The following is a 20,456-nucleotide window of genomic DNA, read 5'->3' on the forward strand; positions in this document are numbered from 1 at the left end:
TGCTAAAAGATTCTCTTAGCTGAGCATGACAGTATACCCCTGTAACCCCTAACACTCAGGAGGCCAAGACAGGAAGGTTTCAAGTTCAAGGACAGCCTGGGCTATAGAGAGATCTTTTATCACACCTAGAATCCTAGCTACAAAGGAGGCTGAGATCTGAGGATCAAGATTCAAAATCAGACCAGGCAGGAAAGTCTGTGAGATTCTCCAATTAACCATCAAAAAGCCAGGACTGGAGCTGTGGCTCTAGTGGGAAAACACTGGCCTTGAGCATAAAAGTTCAGGAACAGCATACAGGCCCGGAGTTGAAGCCCCAGGACTGGGAAAGAAAGAGAAAAGAAAGGGAAGGGAAAAGGGGGGGGGGGGGGGAGGAAAGGGAAAAAGGGAAAGGGAAGGGAAGAAAAAGGGGAAGGGAAGGGAGGAAGGAAGGAAGGAAGGAAGGAAGGAAGGAAGGAAGGAAGGAAGGAAGGAAGGAAGGAAGGAAGGAAGGAAGGAAGGGAGGAAGGAAGGGAGGAAGGGAGGAAGGAAGGGAGGAAGGAAGGGAGGAAGGAAGGGAGGGAGGGAGGGAGGGAGGGAGGGAGGGAGGGAGGAAGGAAGGACAGAGAAAAAAGACAGAGAAAGAAATAAAGAAAAAAACAAAGAAGAGAAAGAGAATGGAGAGGAAGGAAGGAAGGAAGGAAGGAAGGAAGGAAGGAAGGAAGGAAGGAAGGAAGGAAGGAAGGAAGGAAGGAAGGAAAGGAGGGAGGGAGGGAGGGAGGGAGGGAGGGAGGGAGGGAGGGAGGGAAGATTTCTCTTACATGCAAGTGTCCAAAATGTCTTGTAATAGCTCTTGCCAAAATAAACTCCCTTTGCAATTCTTCTGTGCTTAAAGATCTATCATTTTTTTAATATTACTGCTTCTTACATTTAGCTGTTTTCAATCCTTAATGCTTCATAATAAATAAATATATTATAGTTGTGTCATCACAGTAATAACAATAGCCAGCCACCCAGGAAGCAAAGGCAGAAGGATCATGAGTTTGAGCCCAGCCTAAACAACAAAACAAGACTTTACCTCAAAAAAAAAAAAATTAAAATTAAACAAATCACCACCACAAGGGCTGGGAAAGTGGCTTAATGGTAGAGTGCTTGCCTAGCAAGCACGAAGCCTTGGGTTGGATTTCCCAATACCACATAAACAGAAAAAAAGCTGGAAGTGGAGCTGTGGCTCAAGTGGTAGAGTTTTAGTCTTCAGCAAAAGAATCTCAGGGACAATGTCCAGGCCCTGAGTTCAAGTCCTGAACTGGCAAAAAAAAAAAATCACCACCACAGCTAGCAAATATGAAGAAGTGTTTGCTGTTGGCTAGCTACACAAAAAGCACTTGCTAAATTCTCAAGAGTCCTAAGAGGTATTATTATCCCCATCTGAAGCAGAAAACTAAAAGAGGAAGAAGTTAAGGAACTTGACTAAGACCACAGGAAATTTTTACTTACAGACTTTCGTAATTAATTACATAACTACTTTACTACTTCACCAAATAAAAGACAGCAATGTACAAATTAAGAGCTACTAAAAACATTAAAATATACACTACAGTTTAATGTATAAATTTACCATTTAAATAAGTATGCATGCTTAACTACTTTAAAAAATTCTGGCCAGAGCCGGGCGCTGGTGGCTCACACCTGTAATCCTAGCTACTCAGGAGGCTGAGATCTGAGGATCGTGGTTCAAAGCCAGCCCAGGCAGGAGAGACCGTGAGACTCCTATCTCCAATAAACCACCAGAAAACCGGAAGTGGCGCTGTAGCTCAAGTGGTAGAGCACTCGCCTTGAGCTGAAGAGCTGAGGGACAGCGCCCAGGCCCAGAGTTCAAGCCCCACGACCGACAAAAAAAAAAAAAAAAAAATTCTGGCCAGAGCCAGGAACTGGTGGCTCACGCCTGTAATCCTAGCTACTCAGGAGGCTGAGATCTGAGGATCACGGTTCAAAGCCAGCCTGGGAAGGAAAGCCCATGAACTTATCTTCAATTAACCACCAGAAAACCAGAAGAGCGCTGTGGCTCAAGTGACAGGGCACTCATCTTGAGCTGAAGAGCTCAGGGATAGTGCCTAGGCCCAGAGTTTAAGCCCCACAACTGGGGGGGGGAGGGGGGCGGAGGGGTAAAAAGTTCTAATGACACTGTAAAATTATTTATATAAATAGTCTCATTTATTCCAAGGAGGGATTTTTTAGGGGTAAAGTATAGTAAACAACTGACAAAATGTTCTGTGAAAATTACCATTCTTTCAGGTTCTGTAGTAAAGTTACTAATGGTGTAAGCATCTTTTTTTCTCTTTGGGGAGGAGGGTCCAGTCTTGGGGCTTCAACTCAGGGCCTAGGCACTGTGCCTTTTTGTGCTCAAGGCTAGCACTCTACCACTTGAGCCAGAGCTCCACTTACGCCTTTTTCTAAGTAGTTTACTGGAGATAGGAGTCTCACAGACTTTCCTGCTTGGGCTGGCTTTGAACCACAATCCTCAAATCTCAGCCTCCTGAGTACCTAAGATAACAGGCTTGAGTCACCAGCACCTGACTAACACCCTATTTTTAAAGCCTTTACATCACTACAGGGGCTGAAAAGGTGGCTCAGTGGTAGAGCGCTTGCCTTGCATGCATAAGGCCCTGGGTTTGATTCCTCAGCACCACATAAGCAAAAAGAAAAAAAAAGCCGGAAGTGTGGCGCTGTGGCTCAAGTGGTAGAGCACTAGCCTTGAGCTGAAGAGCTGAGGGACAGGGCCCAGGCCCGGAGTTCAGACCCCACAACCGGACCCCAAAAAAAAAAATCTATCACTACATGGTAGCACAAAATGTTTGCATAAACACTTTTATAGCAGCTGTATTTGTAAGTACCAAAATTTGGAGACAACACAAATATGCTGAAGAATGAATAAACTATGGTACATCCATAGACAATGAAATGTTATTCAGTAATAGAAAGCAATTACTGATATGCAAAACATGGATATTAAGTAAAAGACCCCAGTCTAAGAACGATACAAACTGCAAGATTTCATTTGCATGGAATTCTGAAACAGATAAGGCAACAGAAACAAACAGGTTACCAGAAACCAGGGTGAGTACACAAAAGAGCCAGGAAAAAATCCTTAGCGATGATGAAACTATTCTCTCTTGATTATAGTGGGTGTTGTATAGCTATGTTTCCAAACTTGCAGTACTGTACTCAGCACTATACTGTTTTGTATATGAATTATACTTTGTAAAACAATTGGAGATGGTGGGGGTATGGATCAAGTGGTACAGGCAAATGTAAGGTCTTCAGTACAAATTCCCAGTACCATCAATAAAAGTTTTATTTTTTGTTTGTTTTTTTGGGTCCGGTCGTGGGACCTGAACTCTGGGCCTGGGCACTGTCCCTCAGCTCTTCAGCTCAAGGCTAACGCTCTACCACTTGAGTCACAGCACCACTTCCGGCTTTTTTCTTTTATGCTTATGTGGTGCTGAGGAATCGAACCCAGGGCCTCAAGCATGCAAGGCAAGCGCTCTACCACTGAGCCACCTTCCCAGCCCCCAGGATCTTAATTATTGCTGATACTAGGACCAAATGTTTCTCAGAACTCCAAAGCAAGAACAGTCCACTTTGTCTCCAAATTTGAAAATTTACTTTCATTATTCATTTTGCCTAGAAATTGAAACAATATTTGTAAATTAGTCACAAATTCCCTCATGAGTAAAAACTATTCCTTTCCTTAAATAGTACTGGAGTTTGATCTCAGAATCTTGCACTTGCAAGGTAAGTAACCTATCACTGAACCATGCCTATAACCAGCACTAAGAAACGTTCTTTAAACTTTTAAGGGGGAATGATATTAGGGTTTGAACTCAGAACACTTGGGCCATGCCCTCACTTATATTATTTTCTTTGTGTTGGTTCTGGGGTTTGAACTCAGGGCCTGGGCCCTGTTCTTGAGCTATATTTTTGCTGAAGATCAGTGCTCAACCACCTGAAACACAGCTCTACTCCTGCCTTTTTGGTGTTTAATTGGACATAAGAGTCTCACAGACTTTCCTGCTTGGGCTGATTTTGAACCAGGATCCTCAGATCTCAGCCTCATAAGTAGCATACGAGCAACCAGCAACCATCACTTACATTCTTTCTTTCTTTTTTTTTTTTGTCAGTGGTAGGGCTTCAACTCTGGGCCGGGGGGGGGGGGGGGGGGGGGGGGAGGGGGGAGGCAGGTATCCCTCAGCTCTTCAGCTCAAGGCCAGCAGTCTACCACTTTAGCCACAGCACCACTTCTGGTTTTCTTTCTTTTTTTCTTTTTTTTTGTCAGTTGTGGGGCTTAAACTCTGGGCCTGGGCTCTGTCCCTCAGCTCTTCAGCTCAAAGCGAGTGCTCTACCGCTTGAGCCACAGCGCCACTTCCAGTTTTAGAGTGGTTTATTGGAGATAAGAGTCTCACGTGCTTTCCTGACTGGGCTGCCTTTGAACCTGGATCCTCACATCTCAGCCTCCTGAGTAGCTAGGATTATAGACATGAGTCACTGGTGCCCGACTCCATCACTTATAGTCTTAAAAGAAAAATTACTAAGGTGTTTTCATCTTAGATTTTTTGTTTCTGTTGGTCTGTTGGGGGGTGGGAGGTTGTTTATTGTTTTTTGCCAGTCCTGGGGCTTGAACTCAGGGCTTGGCTTTTTCTGCTTATGTGGTACTGAGGAATAGAACACAGGGCTTCATGCATGCTAAAGTAAGCACTCTACCACTAAGCCACATTCCCTACCATCCCTACATTCCTACTACATCGTAGTTTTAAAAGAAAATGAAAGCCGGGTTCCCTTGGCTCACACCTATAATCCTAGCTACACAAGAGGCTGAGATCTGGGGATCACCGTTCAAAGACTCTTATCTCCCATAAACCACTGTGGCACTGTGGCTCAAACGGTAGAAGGCTCACCTTGAGCTGAAGAGCATAGGGACAGCGCCCAAGCCCAGAGTTCAAGCCCACACCAACCAAAAAAAAAGAAAATGAACTGGGTCAGAGAATAAAAAGCCAGCTAATAAATATTAACACATCTTTTCCAGAATCATGAGCAAAATATGAGGCTCTTCTCCAACTTTATTTCACTTGATATTTTTAGGAGTTGTTTTGGTGGTGGTAGTAGAACTGGGCCTTGAACAGAGAGCCTCATGCTCTCTAGACTGGTGCTCTACTCTACACCTCCAATCTGCAAATTTGTTTTAAAAAATATTTACTTCAAATAACCTTCCAAAAGATTATTTTAAGATCTTATTTGCCTAAAATATCCTTAAGACTTTTCTTTTAACTAAGTAAAAAAGAATAGTTAAGAGCTCATGCTCAAGAATTCAACCTACCTGGGCAAGTTATTTACTCACTTTGCCCCAATTTCCTCAGTGGTAAAACTGGAATAATTGCACCAACTCCTGAGGATAATCCTGGACAATTAAATGAGTTAATACACACAAAATGCTTACAGTAGAGCCTGGCATACTTAAGTAAGCCTTGGTAGGTAGTAAGCTAATATAATTGAATGATATTAATAATCACCAGCTACGTGGCCTTAAACCAATCATTTTATGCTTTGATACTACAATTCTGCTGTATACACAATTCTGCTGTATACAGTAGCTGGCCTAAATTCAATGTCCTAAATAAAAATCTAGCTAGTAATCCCTATGATTTTACCCAAATCACTTTGCCAAAAAACAAAAAACGGCTTAAGTACTATTGTTATTATGCAAAAAATCTGAGACCCAAATAAATTATATGATTTATCCAATGAAATAGTAATGTAGCCAGGCCAGGCACCAGTGACTCACACCTGTAAATCTGAGCTTCTCAGAAGGCTGAGATCTGAGGATCATAGTTGTAAGCCAGCCTGGGCAGGAAAGTCCATAAGACTCCTTTCTCCAATTAACAACCAAAAGGCCAGGAGTACAGCTGTGGCTCAGCAGTAAAGAGTAACTTGGAGCAAAAAAGATTGGGGGGGAGGGGGGGGGCACGGAGGAGCTGGGAATGTGGCTTAGTGGTAGAGTTTGATTCCTCAGTACCACATAAACAGAAAAAGCCAGAAGTGGTGCTGTGACTCAAGTAGTAGAGCACTAGTCTTGAGCAAAAGAAGCTCAGGGACAGTGCCCACATCCTGAGTTCAAGCCCCAGGACTGGCCAAAAAAAAAAAAACTCAGGGGAAGCACCCAGCCCCTGAGTTCAAGACCCAGGAATGTCACTAAAAAGAAAAAAGAAAAAGTAACATAAAGGCAGAGCCAAGACAAAAATCTGGTATTCTGAGATTCCTTAAAACTTTGTTTTCAGGGCTGGAAAGGTGGATCCGTGGTAGAATGCTTGCCTTGCATGCATGAGGCCTTGGGTTCAATTCCTCACCACCAAATAAGCAGAAAAAGCAGGAAGTAGCGCTGTGGCTCAAGGGGTAGAGTACTATTGAGCTGAAGAGCTGAGGGACAGTGCCCAGGTCAGAGTTCAGGACTCACGACCAGGAAAAAAAAAAAAAAAAACAGGGGTAACTCAGGGTGTAACTCAGTAGTAAAGAATCTGCCTGGCAGACAAGGTCTTCAGTTTAATTTCCATTACATTAAAAAACAAAAAGTCATCTTTCAGTTGGTGCTGTAGCTTAGAAAACTAGCATATATGAGCTCCCCAAATTTGATCCTCAAAAGAAGGGGAGAGATGTGTCAGCTTTGTTCTCTACAAAATGTATAGCCTTCCCTCCTGAGAAGACTAAGGTTTACATATCAAAAAACAACCAACTAAATCATTTTAAAAATTAAGTTTATATTTGTCTTATGCACTGTTTTGTTATAAATCTTAATAAAAAGGATAAAATGTTTTTACCACTGAACAAATTCATGTGTGAATACAAGAAGAGGAACAGCTAATTTAAACAAATTCAGTTGACTGAATTCTGATTTTGGAATCCAGATGCTATGTCATAGGAGCACACACATTTCTGTAGACCTCGCTACTCAGGAGGCTAAAGCAAGATCACTTGATCCCAGAAGTTCAAGACTACCCTAGGTAACATAAAAAGACCTTATCTCAAAAAAAGTAAAGTTTTTTGGGGGGGGAGGTAAAGTAAGATATAAAACATATACAAAAAAAATTGCTATGTCTAAATATACAACTCTATGATTCTCTTAAACTGAACACATAAAACCAACAGTCTAAAGGAAGACACAACATTAATAGTTACCTCTATGGTCCCATTTGTCCTCATCACCAAGGACAATCACCATTCTGATTTCCATTCATGTATAACTTGCCTGTTTTTTGGAACTGGACAAAAGTGATAGAGTGCCAATCCTTAGCAAAATAAGCCAGGTGAAAGTGCTAGGCTCTGAGTTCAAGACCTAGTACTAGCACAAATGTTTCTTAAACATCTAGAAATGGAGTATGTTTTCTTTCATATAAGTTCTTTTTTTGTTTTGTTTTGTTTTTTGGGTCTGGTCATGGGGCCTGAACTCTGGATCTGGGTGCTGTCCCTCAGCTTTTCAGCTCTTCAGCTCAAGGCTAATGCTCTACCACTTGAGCCACAGCACCACTTCCGGCTTTTTTCTTTTTGCTTATGTGGTGCTGAGGAATCGAACCCAGGGCCTCATGCATGAAAGGCAAGCGCTCTACCACTGAGCCACCTTCCCAGCCCCTCATGTAGGTTCTTTTACACATACTTTAAGTCAGTAAGAAAATTCTATCTACAGTCAAAAACTCACATTTAAACCATAAATCATTCTCAAAGCAAACTACTTCCCAAGAAATAAAAGACCTTGCTTGTGAAAGACAAAGTGTTCAGAAGCTAACAAATACATTGGCTTAACTTTTTTTTTTTTTTTTTTTTTGGTCAGTCATGGGGCTTATTAAACTCTGGACCTGAGCATTCTCCCTTAGCTCTTCAACTCAAGGTGAGTTAATTGGAGATAAGAGTCTCACAGGCTTTCCTGCCAGACTGGCTTTGAACCATGATCCTCAGATCTCAGCCTCCTGAGTATCTAGGATTACAGGCATGAGCCACTGGCGCCCAGCTTGGTTTAGCTTTAATACAAGAGCATCAATATTCATTGCCTGCAACTTTATTCCCTAATAATTCTCTCTCAACTGTTCAATAACATAAATGAAAGAATATCCATCACTGCACATTTTATGCTTTAATTTAAAAAAAAAATCTATCCAAACCTAAAAAAACCCTTGGTGCAATTAGAAAACTCACACATACAATGAATGACAGGAAAGTAAAATGGGGGAAGAAGGAGTTAAGTACACAGCAGGTGGGAACAGGACTAAGAAGGTGATTGAAAATGAATACTGTGAACATAGTATATCTTCATGTATGAATACAGAACAATGAAACCTGATGAAACTGTTTTATGAAAGAGGAGAAGAGGGAAAAGTAATGAGGAAGGTAATTCTTTAAGATACATTGTTTCTGTGTGCATAATGCATTCAAAGACAAAAAAAAAAAAAAATCCTCAACCTGCTGGACACTGCTGGCTCATATCTGTAACCCTAGCTAAGAGCTCAGGAGGCGAAGACCTTAGAACTGTGGTTCTAAGGCAGCCTGGGAAGCAGTTTGCCAGACTCCATCTCAAACAAACCAGGAAAAAAAAAAACACACTAGCAGTGTAGCTCAACTTGCAGAGCTTGAAAAGTGGTAGAGCAAAAAAGCTAAGGGACAAGCTCTAGTTCCAACACACACACACGCACGCACGCACGCACGCGCACACACACACCTATAAATATAAATACACCCTCTAAACCAGGTGCAGGTGGCTCAAGCCTGTAATTCTAGCTACACGGGAGGCTGAGGATCACAGTTCAAAGCTAGCCTGGGGAAGGAAAACCCATGAGACTCTTATCTTCAATTAACCACCAGAAAACCACAAGTGGCTCAAGTGGTAGAGCATTCACCTTGAGCTGAAGAGCTCAGGGACAGCGCCCAGGTCCAGAGTTCAAGTACAAGTATAAATAAAATAGAAAAAATTATGAGGGGGCTGGGAAGGTGGTTCAGTGGTAGAGCGCTTGCCTTGCATGCATGAGGCCCTGGGTTCAATTCCTCAGCACCACATAAGCAAAAAGAAAAAAAGCTGGAAGTGGCGCTGTGGCTCAAGTGGTAGAGTGCTAGCCTTGAGCTGAAGAGCTGAGGGATAGCGCCCAGAGTTCAGGCCCCATGACCAGACCCTCCCCCCCCCCCCAAAAAAAGAAGAAGCCAGGCACCAGTGGCTCACACCTATAATCCTATCTACTCAGGAAGCTGAGATCTGAGGACCACGGTTCAAAGCCAGCCTGGGCAGGAAAGTTTGTGAGACTCTTATCTCCCATAAAACAACCAGAAAACCGGAAGTGGTTCTGTGACTCAAGTGGTTGAGCACTAGCCTTGAGTGGAAAAGCTCAGGGACAGCGCCCAGGCCCAGAGTTCAAGACCTACGACCGACAAAAAAAAAAAAAATTAACAGTACTAGTTTAAACTCAGGATCTCATTCTTTAAGCAGTTGAGCCATACCTCTCAGCCCAATTTTTTGAAATAAATTTTACCTTAAATAAAATAAATAAATAAATAAATAAGGCCAGGGCCAGGCACAAACAGCTCATACCTGTAATCCTATCTACTCAGAAGGCCAGAATTATGGATATGAAATTTGGGCAAAATTAGCCTTTGCAGATTTTTATCTTAGGTATTTTTCTCTATTTTTAATATGGATTTTCTACAAGTTTATTATACTTCATTATAAAATTCCTAATTTTAAAAAAAGTACCTACTTTGCCTAACTTCAACTTTAATCTCACTTCTCCCTTCTCACTCCCTACAAGGTCTGGCTATACGCTTAGGTTGGTTTCAAACCTCCAATCCTCCTGCCTGAGCCTCCCAAGTGCTGGAATTGTTATAGGTATGGATCACCACATCAGACAAGCATAAAATAAAGGCAGATAAATACAAATGTCTTAACACAGAAATCTAACCTTTTCAAATATCATCCATTCACACCAATATTTAAGGCAATATACATGTGTAGTACAATAAAAGATCTAATCAACAAGCTCTAAACACTTAAAAGTTTACATTACATAGATTTTCCTAAATTATTATCACATGAATATATAAACTTAGGTGTCTCATTCTCAGCTATATATTAAAACTCAAACTACTATGAGACTATATATTAAAACTCAAACTATCATGAGACTATATTAGCAATAAAAATTGTTTGTTTAAATATATTCCAATTCATACATGTATAAAATTCCTATCACATCTGATATTATACTTGATATTTAAAACATACAGACAAGGCTTATAGAACTTGTTCAAAGGTATGTCAACAGGAAAACTAAGAGTTTTTGCACAGTCCTGTATTTGCAGAGTTCATAAAAACTGACTTTTAAGATATCCCTCAGAATTCTCAATTGGTTTGTAGGAATTAAAATAAGCCAGCTGAAAATCCTCCATGGCTCTTATGTGGTAGCTGCCACGCAATATATGCAAACACCAACTAGTGCTGCCTTTTTTAAGTAGAAGTCTACTAAATACAATTACTTATACACAGAAAAAAGAATTACAAAGAGCTTAACTTTTTTTTTTTTTTACTTTATTGTGGTTTTAAAGGTGACATATAGTGGAGCTACCTTTACATACTTCAGATGATAAGTACATTTCTTTTTTTTTTTTTAATTTTTTTGTTTCCAGTAGTGGGGCCTGAACTCTGGGCCTGGGCGCTGTCCCTCAGCTCTTCAGCTCAAGGCTAGTGCTCTACCACATAAGCCACAAAGCCACTTCTGGCTTTTTTCTTTTTGCTTATGTGTGCTGAGGAATCGAACCCAGGGCCTCAGGCATGCAAGGCAAGCGCTCTACCACTGAGCCACCTTCGCAGCCCCAATAAGTACATTTCTTTCCTTTTGCTTAGCATCATCTGTTCCCTCATTCTCTCTCCTTCCCTCCCTCCCATCTCTGCCCATGAGTTGCTTGATTCACTTTCATCAATGTCCAGTGCAGCTGACAGGCCCAGCTGCTTCACATTTTCACTCCTTCCCAGATTCTGAGCCCTCCCCCCACCTTCCCTCAGATATGCACGTGTATACACTATATATGAGGTATATCAGACAAATTAAATTCCTGTTTCCTTATCTTTAGAGTTCATTTCAGTATGTACATTATTTTATATACATATGAAGAAGTGCTTGCGTGTTACAATTTGGTGCTTTTCTCGTAAGACTATTCTCTTTTGGATTAACTTTTTTGTACTCTTGAAAATACCTTAAGAGAAACTAAAGACATACCTGAAAGGTTGATTTAAAATTAGTGACCTCTCTCATAAAAATATTTTCTTTGCACATCACAAGAAAGAACCTAACCTGTTAAAATTTAAGTATGTAGTTTTCCACTATACTTTATTAATATTTAGGTAAGTAAGTAAATGTAAGAGTTAAACAGTCCCTAAATACTGAAGGCTTACCATGGACCAAGCAGTATAAGAAGTGTTAGGGAGTGAGAAACTGAACAGCCACCAGTCCCTACTTTTGCTGAGTTTTCAATCTACTCTAAATATGATGTCACATCCTAGACTCAGAGCCTTAAACAAGTTACAACACAACATCCCTGATAAATGATGGCCTGAAATTCTTGTGGTGATCTAAGAAGATATAAGTGAAAATAGTTCATAAATCATATTACCTAAAGGAAAAGGCAATCTGAGCTTTTGTGTAAAGCACTGTATACAGCAATCATCTTCCTCACAAATTATCTCATTCCTTTTAGCTTGCAAAAAATAAGCAGTCAAGTTGCTTAAGTATAATCTCCTTTCACAACTCTAAGATTTTATTATTATTTATTATTATCTTTCTCTAACAATGACCCTTATGAAATAACTGAAAAGTTCTCCATAATGGGGTAAGAAATAAAAAAATAAGTCTCTTATTTTTTCTAGTACTAAAGCAGTTTTCCCTGATTTCATAATTATGGAGGAAGGGGGTCAAGTAAAAAACAACCTACTAAATGTTACCTTTTAATCTAAGATTCACCATAGAAAGTTGCAGCTCAAGAAAGTTTTTTTGCTTTTTGTTTTTTGTTTTTTTATGTTATAGGCTTAGGCTCTTCCAAATAGAGTGACAGGTTAATTGTGGTTCTTTGCAAGCAAAGAAAAGCCAAGTAGCAATTATTCATCTCTTCACTCAGACTCCAAGACCTAAACTCTTAAAAGAACAGAGATATGTTATAACCAAACTGCTCTCTAAAGCATAATTTGTGTGTGTGTGTGTGTGTGCGCGCGCGTGCGCACGCGTACACACACAAAATTAGGGTTTGAACTAGGGGCTTGCTCTTGCTAGGCAGGCACTTTACCACTTGACTCATTCTGAGCATTGTACAAGCACTCAAATAGATATATAACTGATCTAAACCTGAACCTATCCAAAATGATATTTTACAGTGGTGAGTACCAAGACACTATCTCTGTTATCAAGTACTCCAACTCAAGGGGGAAGAGAATACTTAGGAATATTAGCATAAGTTTACGTGCTCTGTTCGTTAAATTTACAATATATAACAGGATTATGAAGTATTTCACTATGAAGACAAAAGTTCTACTATACCCAAACTTCACAACTTTACTCCTGGCTTTTCCTTTGTTTTATGCCTATCTTTTTTTTTTTTTTTTGGGGGGGGGGTCCAGTCGTGGGCCCTGAACTCTGGGCCTGGGCGCTATCCCTCAGCTCTTCAGCTCAAGGCTAGCACTCTACCACTTAAGCCACAGCGCCACTTCCAACTTTTTTCTTATGTGGTGCTGCGGAATCGAACCCAGGGCCTCAGGCATGCAAGGCAAGCACTCTACCACTGAGCCACCTTCCAAGCCCCATGCCTCACTATCTTATGACAGTTATTCTACCTATAATGCCCAAGTACCATGTCCCTAAACAACTATTTTTGATGCTTTAACAACCTAAGAAAAACACATTTTCATACCAGAACCTGTACATATACATAAACACAGTTTTAAAAAGCCATAGGCTGGGAATGTAGCATAGTGGTAAGAGTGCTTGCCTAGCATGCATGCATGATGCCCTAGGTTCAATTCCTCAGTACTACATAAACAGAAAAAGCAGGAAGTGGCACTGTGGCTCAAGTGGTAGAGTAGTAGCCTTGAGCAAAGAGAGGCTCAGGAAAGAGCCCAGGCCCTGAGTTCAAGCCCCAGGACTGGCAAGAAAAAAAAAAAAAAAGCAATAAACAAGTACTGGTTCCCAATCAAGTTACTTGTACCAAATGCAATACACTGATATATTCTTTTCAAAGCCTGTTTCTGAATACTTGTTTTTCAAAGCACATTGATTATCCTGTGACATGACATTGCCACCTGCCATTTAGAAAACACAGTTCTAAAACTTCTAAAACAAGTTCTAAGACACAAATTGTGCTAAACTCCTTGTTCTGAGCATCTTCTACCAGAGCTCTAACATAGGGAAAATGAGTGAAATGTAGCAAGCCCACTCCAACTACAAGACCTTGGCACAAACAAAAGATATCCCAGATCCCTGCAACACTGTGACCATTCCTATTAGCAGATGCAAATGTTGAAAGGAAAGGAAACCTTTCTGATGCCCTATTACCTTAGGTAATTCTGCATTTGACATGTACCAAGCTGTACCAAGTTTACCTCCATTTCACAAGCAAACTCAAGAAAATAAACAGAATTTTAATACACCAGAATTCTAATGCCATCCTCTTAACATTTTTAAATTGCTTTCCATATACACCATTCCACTTGATCTTCCCTAACAGCCCTGTGAAATAGATTGCTCTTCCTCTTTTTACTAATGAGAGCTCAGGAGGGTCCTGTGGCTTGCCAGAAACAAAAGGGATAATGAGGAGCACAACCTAGGCTTGAACTCACGACTTATGGTCTATCACTGTCTGTACTAAAACAATTTTCACACCAGACATGATAGCAAAAGTGCTAATTCCAGCACTGAAGAGGCTGAAGATTTCAAACTCAAGGCTAGTCAAGCTAAATACCAAGACTCTCTCTCTCTAAAAGAACTATTTTCATTTTTAACATCTTATACAAATATGAACTTGGGAGTTAGACTAAGTTTCTTGATACAGCACAAAAGTAAAGATAAAAGCATACCAGCATTAGTATCATCAAATTATGATTAAAAATAGCAATGACATATTAATAACTTTGGTAGCCTCTAAAATTACTGAGTCCTAGTTCAAACCAATATGGATATGATCTCATATTTTGTCTTAAATCAATGTCTCACTGATCATAAAATTAGATATAAATTCTGCAGAAATGGGTGGTCTGTAAGAAGCAACTAGTCATATAATTTTGCACGAACTTCTCACAAACCATTCTTAGTCTTGTGGCTTCAAACCAAATTATGAAGTTCCCTATGTGAAACCCAATTTGATTTCAACATTGAGTTACAACAGCATAAGCATGTTGTTTCTGCATAATACTTGCAACATGTACTCAAATTTTCAGAGCACTTTTGGGTAATGTATAAAATCCATGATCCAAAAGCAAAACCCAAGACATGGTGTCCTTTGTTTCTTTTAAATAAGAAGATTTACCTATCTGTGAGACCAAAACCAAATTACATAATACAAATTACAATGAGGTTTGAAAATAGCGCCTTCCTAGGAAGGCACTCTACCACTTGAACCATACTTCCAACCCTGTAATTAGAAATTCTTAAAAATGCCGGGCGCCGGTGGCTCACGCCTGTAATCCTAGCTACTCAGGAGGCTGAGATCTGAGGATCGCAGTTCAAAGCCAGCACGGGCAGGAAAGTCCGTGAAACTCTTATCTTCAATAAACCATCAGAAAACCGGAAGTGGCGCTGTAGCTCAAGCGGTAGAGCACTAGCCCTGAGTTGAAGAGCTGAGGGACAGCGCCCAGGCCCAGAATTCAAGCCCCACCACTGACAAACAGGAAGGAAGGACAGAAGGAAGGACCGAAGGAAGGAAGGAAGGACGGAAGGAAGGAAGGACGGAAGGAAGGAAGGAAGGAAGGAAAGAAGGTCGGTCAATAACCACACAAAAAAATGTTAAATACATTAAAACTCAAAAAGTAGGAGAGCCAAGCACCACTGGCTCACGCTTGTAATACTAGCTACCCAGGAGGCTGAGATCTGAGGATCACAGTTCAAAGCCAACCCGGACAGGAAAGTCCATGAGACTCTTATCTCCAATAAACTAACAGAAAACCAGAAGTGGCGCTGTGGCTCAAGCGGTAGAGCGCTCACCTTGAGCTGAAGAGCACAGGGACAGCGCCCAAGCCCGGAGTGCAAGCACCACGACCGACAAAATAAAAAAATAAATAAATAAATAAAACAAACTACAACTAGCGACAGGGTAGTACTGAATGACAGTCTTTCTCTTTTTTTGCTGGTCGTGGGGCTTAAACTCTGGGCCTAGGTGCTGTCCTCAGCTCTTCAGCTCAAGGCTAGCACTCTACCACTTGAGCCACAGTGCCACTTAATGCTTTTTCTACGTATGTGGTGCTGAAGAATAGAACCCAGGGCCTCATGCATGCAAGGCAAGCACTCTACCACTGAGCCACCTTCCTAGCCCCTGAATGACAGTCTTTATAGAAACAGAATCTCTTGAATGAAAAATCAAAAGTTACAAGCAAGAAAATGAAAATGGCGGGGCTGGGAAGATGGCTCAGTGGTAGAATGCTTGCCTTGCATGCCTGAGGCCCTGGGTTCGATTCCTCAGCACCACATAAGCAAAAAAAGAAAAAAGCCAGAGGTTGTGCTATGGCTCAAGTGGTAGAGCGCTAGCCTTGAGCTGAAGAGCTGAGGGACAGTGCCCAGGCCCAGAGTTCAGGCCCCACAACCGGACCAAAAAAAACAAAAACCCACAAATAAAAGCTACTTGATACATTGCATTTGATTAATAAGCCATTTTCATTTTCTTTTTTTCTTTTTTTTGTTTTTGGGTCCGGTCGTGGGGCCTGAACTCTGGGCCTGGGCGCTGTCCCTCAGCTCTTCAGCTCAAGGCTAAATCTCTACCATTTGAGCCACAGCGCCACTTCCAGTTTTTTTTGCTTATGTGGTGCTGAGGAATCGAACCCATGGCCTCATGCATGCAAGGCAAGTGCTCTACCACTGAGCCACCTTCCCAGCCCTCAAGTAGCTTTTAATAACTAATGTTGCTATCAACTCCCCTAACTACTTCGTCTTCCGTAACAATACTAATCATTTACTCAAAAAAGATCTGCAGGCATAGAATTGCTGAGAACTATGCTAAGCACCGGTGACATCAGGAAATAAAAGAGACTCGGGTGCACCTCTATAAAAATACTCCTCCATGATATGACAGGATATTTACCAAACTCCTTTTCTATCCTACACAACTATAAGAACACTTTCTTCTCGACTTCTAATAACCCTCACCACACACTCTCTAAAACATGAATACTCCCTTTGGTACCTCAGAATTCCACTTTGCCACAAAAAGTATTAAGGAGAACTTAAAGTAGATTTCTAAACTGATTTTACCACTCCTCAAAGCCTGGAGCAAATTTCAAGAACTATTCACAGTCTGCAGTACACCTTCCTGGTTCACAACCCAGGTCGCAAATGGCTCTTAACACACCCATCCTACCCACCATTTTACTAGAAACCTGAGTCAGAAGATTTAAAAACCACCATGCTGTTGGAATATTGGGAAGCACTGCAGTAGGCTCTTTTGTGGACCTCTGCTTCTTTCCTCTGAAGTCGTCCTTATTATCTGTGGACATACTTGCAGTTAAAGCAGTATCTAATTTTCTCACAGGCATTCTAATGATTTGACCACTAATTCACCAGGTCCTGCTTGACACTCACGAATCAATGGAATATTTCTAATGAATGGCCTCTCAGTAGGTAACCACTTAACCAGGCAGGCCTACAAACTAAGAAACCTGAGTTAAGTCTCTATGGCTTGTAATTAACAAATGGGATGGCATCACCGTGCTGGCTACCAGAACTATTCTTGGTCACCTGAAAGTGAGGGCAGTAGGTCCAATAGACAGTCAATCCAAAATTTTAAGACCCTCTAAATTTAGTTCAGTAACACATATGCTAGATTTATTTTAAAAATATATATATCATAGGCCACCTAACACACCTTACCTGGTCTCCAAGAAAAAACTAAGCGAGATCTTGTATGTAGGTCTCTTACTTACTCAAAGGTGAAGGCCTGGTCACCAATCCATGAACTAAGGGTAAACATTTCACATAAAAAATCATCTGGGGGCTGGGAAGGTGGCTCAGTGGTAGAGCGCTTGCCTTGCATGCATGAGGCCCTGGGTTCGATTCCTCAGCACCACATAAGCAGAAAAAGCCGGAAGTGGTGCTGTGGTTCAAGTGGTAGAGCGCTAGCCTTGAGCTGAAGAGCTAAGGAACAGTGCCCAGGCCCAGAGTTCAGGCCCACGACCAACCAAAAAAAAAAAAAAAAAAATCATCTGTAATTCAACTACAAGCTCTGATGGCATCACTGTTTACATTGTGAGAAGTTGAACTTCAAACAGAAGTTTGAATGTATATATATATATATATATGTATATGAAAAAGGTATGTGTAGAGAGAATATATAAAATATGAGTATGTATATATAAAACATGTGTCCATACATTTATATATATATATGATAGATACATGAAAAATAGAGATCAGAACACAGAGTGGACAAGACACTACAACAATAAGAATTCAAACGCTGCATCTGGGAGAAGACACCTGGACATCAATGTCTAACAGTAGGCCAGGTACAAAACTCGCAAGTGAGATGATTATCAGACTCCAGAGGGGCCTATTAAAGTGACCATCAAATCTACCCCATAATTTTGACCTGACTTTTCCAGCCCCAAAGAACCACCAACAGTATCATCTTATGGGTCATGAGATACAATCCATCCAGTACAATTTCTACCCAAGAAATAACACTGTAACCTTTGGCGGAGCGGCTCGGCCAGTGTTCCCCCCTCACCCCCCCCCCCCCCGGGCTCCCTCCACCGCCCCGAGCCATCCTTCTCGCCCGAGTTCGCCGCCAGGTCCCGAGGATGCCCCGGAGGAGTGGTCAGGCGGACACTCCTTCCCACCAGGCCCCGACCCCGCACGGCTCGTCCCCGTCGAGCCGCGGGCCCCGACGCCCCCGGCCTCCCGCCGTCCTGAGCTCGCCCAGGCCCCGGCCGGGCCGAGGGGGGCGCACGCCCACCTTCCCGGGGAGGAGGGGGGGGGCTCCGCACGGGCTCGTCCGCGCCGGGTCCCAGCAGGCCGCCCGGGCCCGGGACCCCGCCTCCCCCGCGCCGCGGGGTCACCCTCACTCCCCACCGGGGAGCCCAGGCGGGGCTCCCGCTCCCCACCCCTCCGGCCCTTCCCACCCGCCGCGACCCCGGCCGCCGCCCCCCTCCGCGGGTGACAGCCGCCAAGCCCGGGCCGGCCCCAACGCCAGCGGCTCCCCACCACCGAGGCTCGGGGACGGGCTTCTTACCGGGCGGCAGGACATGGCGAGGCCCGCCACAGCACGGCCTCCTCCGCCACCCCCACGAGGCTCCCGGCCAGGGCTGGCGGGGGGCAGCGCCTGGGCCGCTGGAGCGTCTCGTCCGGCTGCTCCTCAGCCGCCGCCGCCGCCGCCGCCTTCTCACAACCACAACAACATGGCGGCAGCGGCCACACAGAGCGCGCTCCCGAGGCTGAGACGGGCCGTGAGCGGGCACGCGCGCGCACTCACACACACTCCGGCGGTCAGGAGGAAAAGGGGCGGGCCGCCGCAGAACGGGTAGGGGGCGGGGCCTGATGTCACGCCCACCCTGCACGTGGGCGGGGCTCCAACCCTTCGGAATGTCCAGGGCTGCCAGAAACTCTTCTCAGCCCGGGAAGAAAGATAGACAAATGGAAAATGAGCCGAGAATGGAAAAGGACAAATAAGAGGAAAACCAAACAGACTCTGGTGTGGGGGTGGGAAACCCCAGTGGGAAGACTAATGAGGATAAAGACAGTTGAAATCGTTTGTTGGCGTGTGTGAAACTTGTTGAAATTGTTTTAGGAAGAGGGGACACAGATGCAGAGACAGAGGGGAGGAGGTTGATGAGAATACATTGTATACAATTGAGGAAATATCATAATGAACCTCCTCCCTCGTATTACTAGTCTGTGTCATATTTTTAAAATCCATTCTGAAAAAAGAGGAAAACCAAAAGTGGTGCTACCAATTTTTAAACTTTTATTATTTGGTCTTTATAATTACCTTTAAGTAGTTGTACAATAGGATTTAATTCAAATTTCTCAGTTTATGAGTACAATGCATCTTGATCAGGGTGACCCCTTTCTTTTGTTGTTGTTGTTGTTGTTGTTTGTCAGTTGTTGGACTTGAACTCAGGACCTGGGCTCTGGGGCTCTCTGTCGCTGAACATCTCAGCTCAAGGCTAGTAGTTCTCTACTACTTTGAGCCACAGCTCCACTTCAGGTTTTCTGATGATGAATTGGAGATAGTCTCAAGAACTTTCGCCGCCCAGGCTGGCTTCAAACTGCAATCCTTACATCTCTCAGGCTCCTGAGTAGCTAGGATTACAGGCTGAGCACCAACACTCTGCAGGTGTCACCGGTTCATCTGTCCCAGCCCACCCCATCTATCCCAACCACACCCATCCTCTCAAATTGGTTTTTATTTATTTTATTTTGTCAGTCATGGGGCTTGAACTCTGGGCCAGGGCGCTGTCCCTCAGCTCTTCTTCTCATGGCGAGTGCTCTACCACTTGAGCCACAGCACCACTTCCAGTTTTCTGGTGGTTAATTAGAGATAAGAGTCCTACAGACTTTCCTGCCCAGGCTGGCTTTGAACTGCAGTTCTCAGATCACAGTCTCCTGAGTAGCTAGGATTACAGGCATGAGCAACTGGCACCCAGCTCAAGTTGGTTTTTAGAAAGCTACTTTTTCTAGCTCTATAGCTGTGGTCAGGACTTGGGTTTACCCACCTTCCCAATAAAAAAGATCAATAGTGAGTAGAATCTTTCATCTGCAGATACAATCACGATAATTTGAAGCATGAGAGGCTCATACCTATAATTCTAGCTACTCAGAAAGCTAATATCTGAGGATACAAGTTCAAAGCAAATCCAGGCAAGAAAGTTCTTAAGACTCTTACCTCCAAAGAACCACCAAAATGCTGGAAATGGAGGTATGGTAGAATGGTAGCCTTGAGCACAAAGCTAAAGGACAGCACCCAGTCCCTAAATTCAAGCCCCAGTACCAGCAATAAATGAATAAATAAATAAATCATCTCTAATCTGATATAACATATATAAATAAATATAGTATACTGGAGGTTATACTCAGAATATAAGTTCAAACTGCCTCCACCTCTTAACCAAAATCACAACAGAGATGTGAGTTTTCAAACAAACAAAAAAATGTGACTTATAAAACAGCCTAGGGCTGGGAAGTTGGCTCAGTGGTAGAGTGCTTGCCTTG

At 42.7% G+C, this 20,456-nt stretch overlaps 1 protein-coding gene across 8 annotated transcripts in view; it reads right to left on the reverse strand.

Moving 5' to 3' along the window:
- Window positions 1-18,676, reverse strand: part of Mtmr3 (myotubularin related protein 3) — a 115,508-nt gene extending 96,832 nt beyond the window's left edge. For 4 of the 8 annotated variants that reach the window (XM_069994556.1, XM_069994558.1, XM_069994555.1 and 1 more), the window contains exon 1: window positions 18,478-18,676. The gene's annotated coding sequence lies outside the window, so the exon portion shown is untranslated. The remainder of the gene's footprint in view (window positions 1-18,477) is intronic. The other 4 variants (XM_069994562.1, XM_069994560.1, XM_069994557.1 and 1 more) reach the window with 1 other exon arrangement.
- Window positions 18,677-20,456: the final 1,780 nt, after the last annotated feature.

This window comes from Dipodomys merriami, unplaced genomic scaffold, assembly GCF_024711535.1.
Source record: "Dipodomys merriami isolate MVZ:Mamm:240054 unplaced genomic scaffold, mDipMer1.0.p SCAF_45, whole genome shotgun sequence".
Classification (NCBI taxonomy): domain Eukaryota; kingdom Metazoa; phylum Chordata; class Mammalia; order Rodentia; family Heteromyidae; genus Dipodomys; species Dipodomys merriami.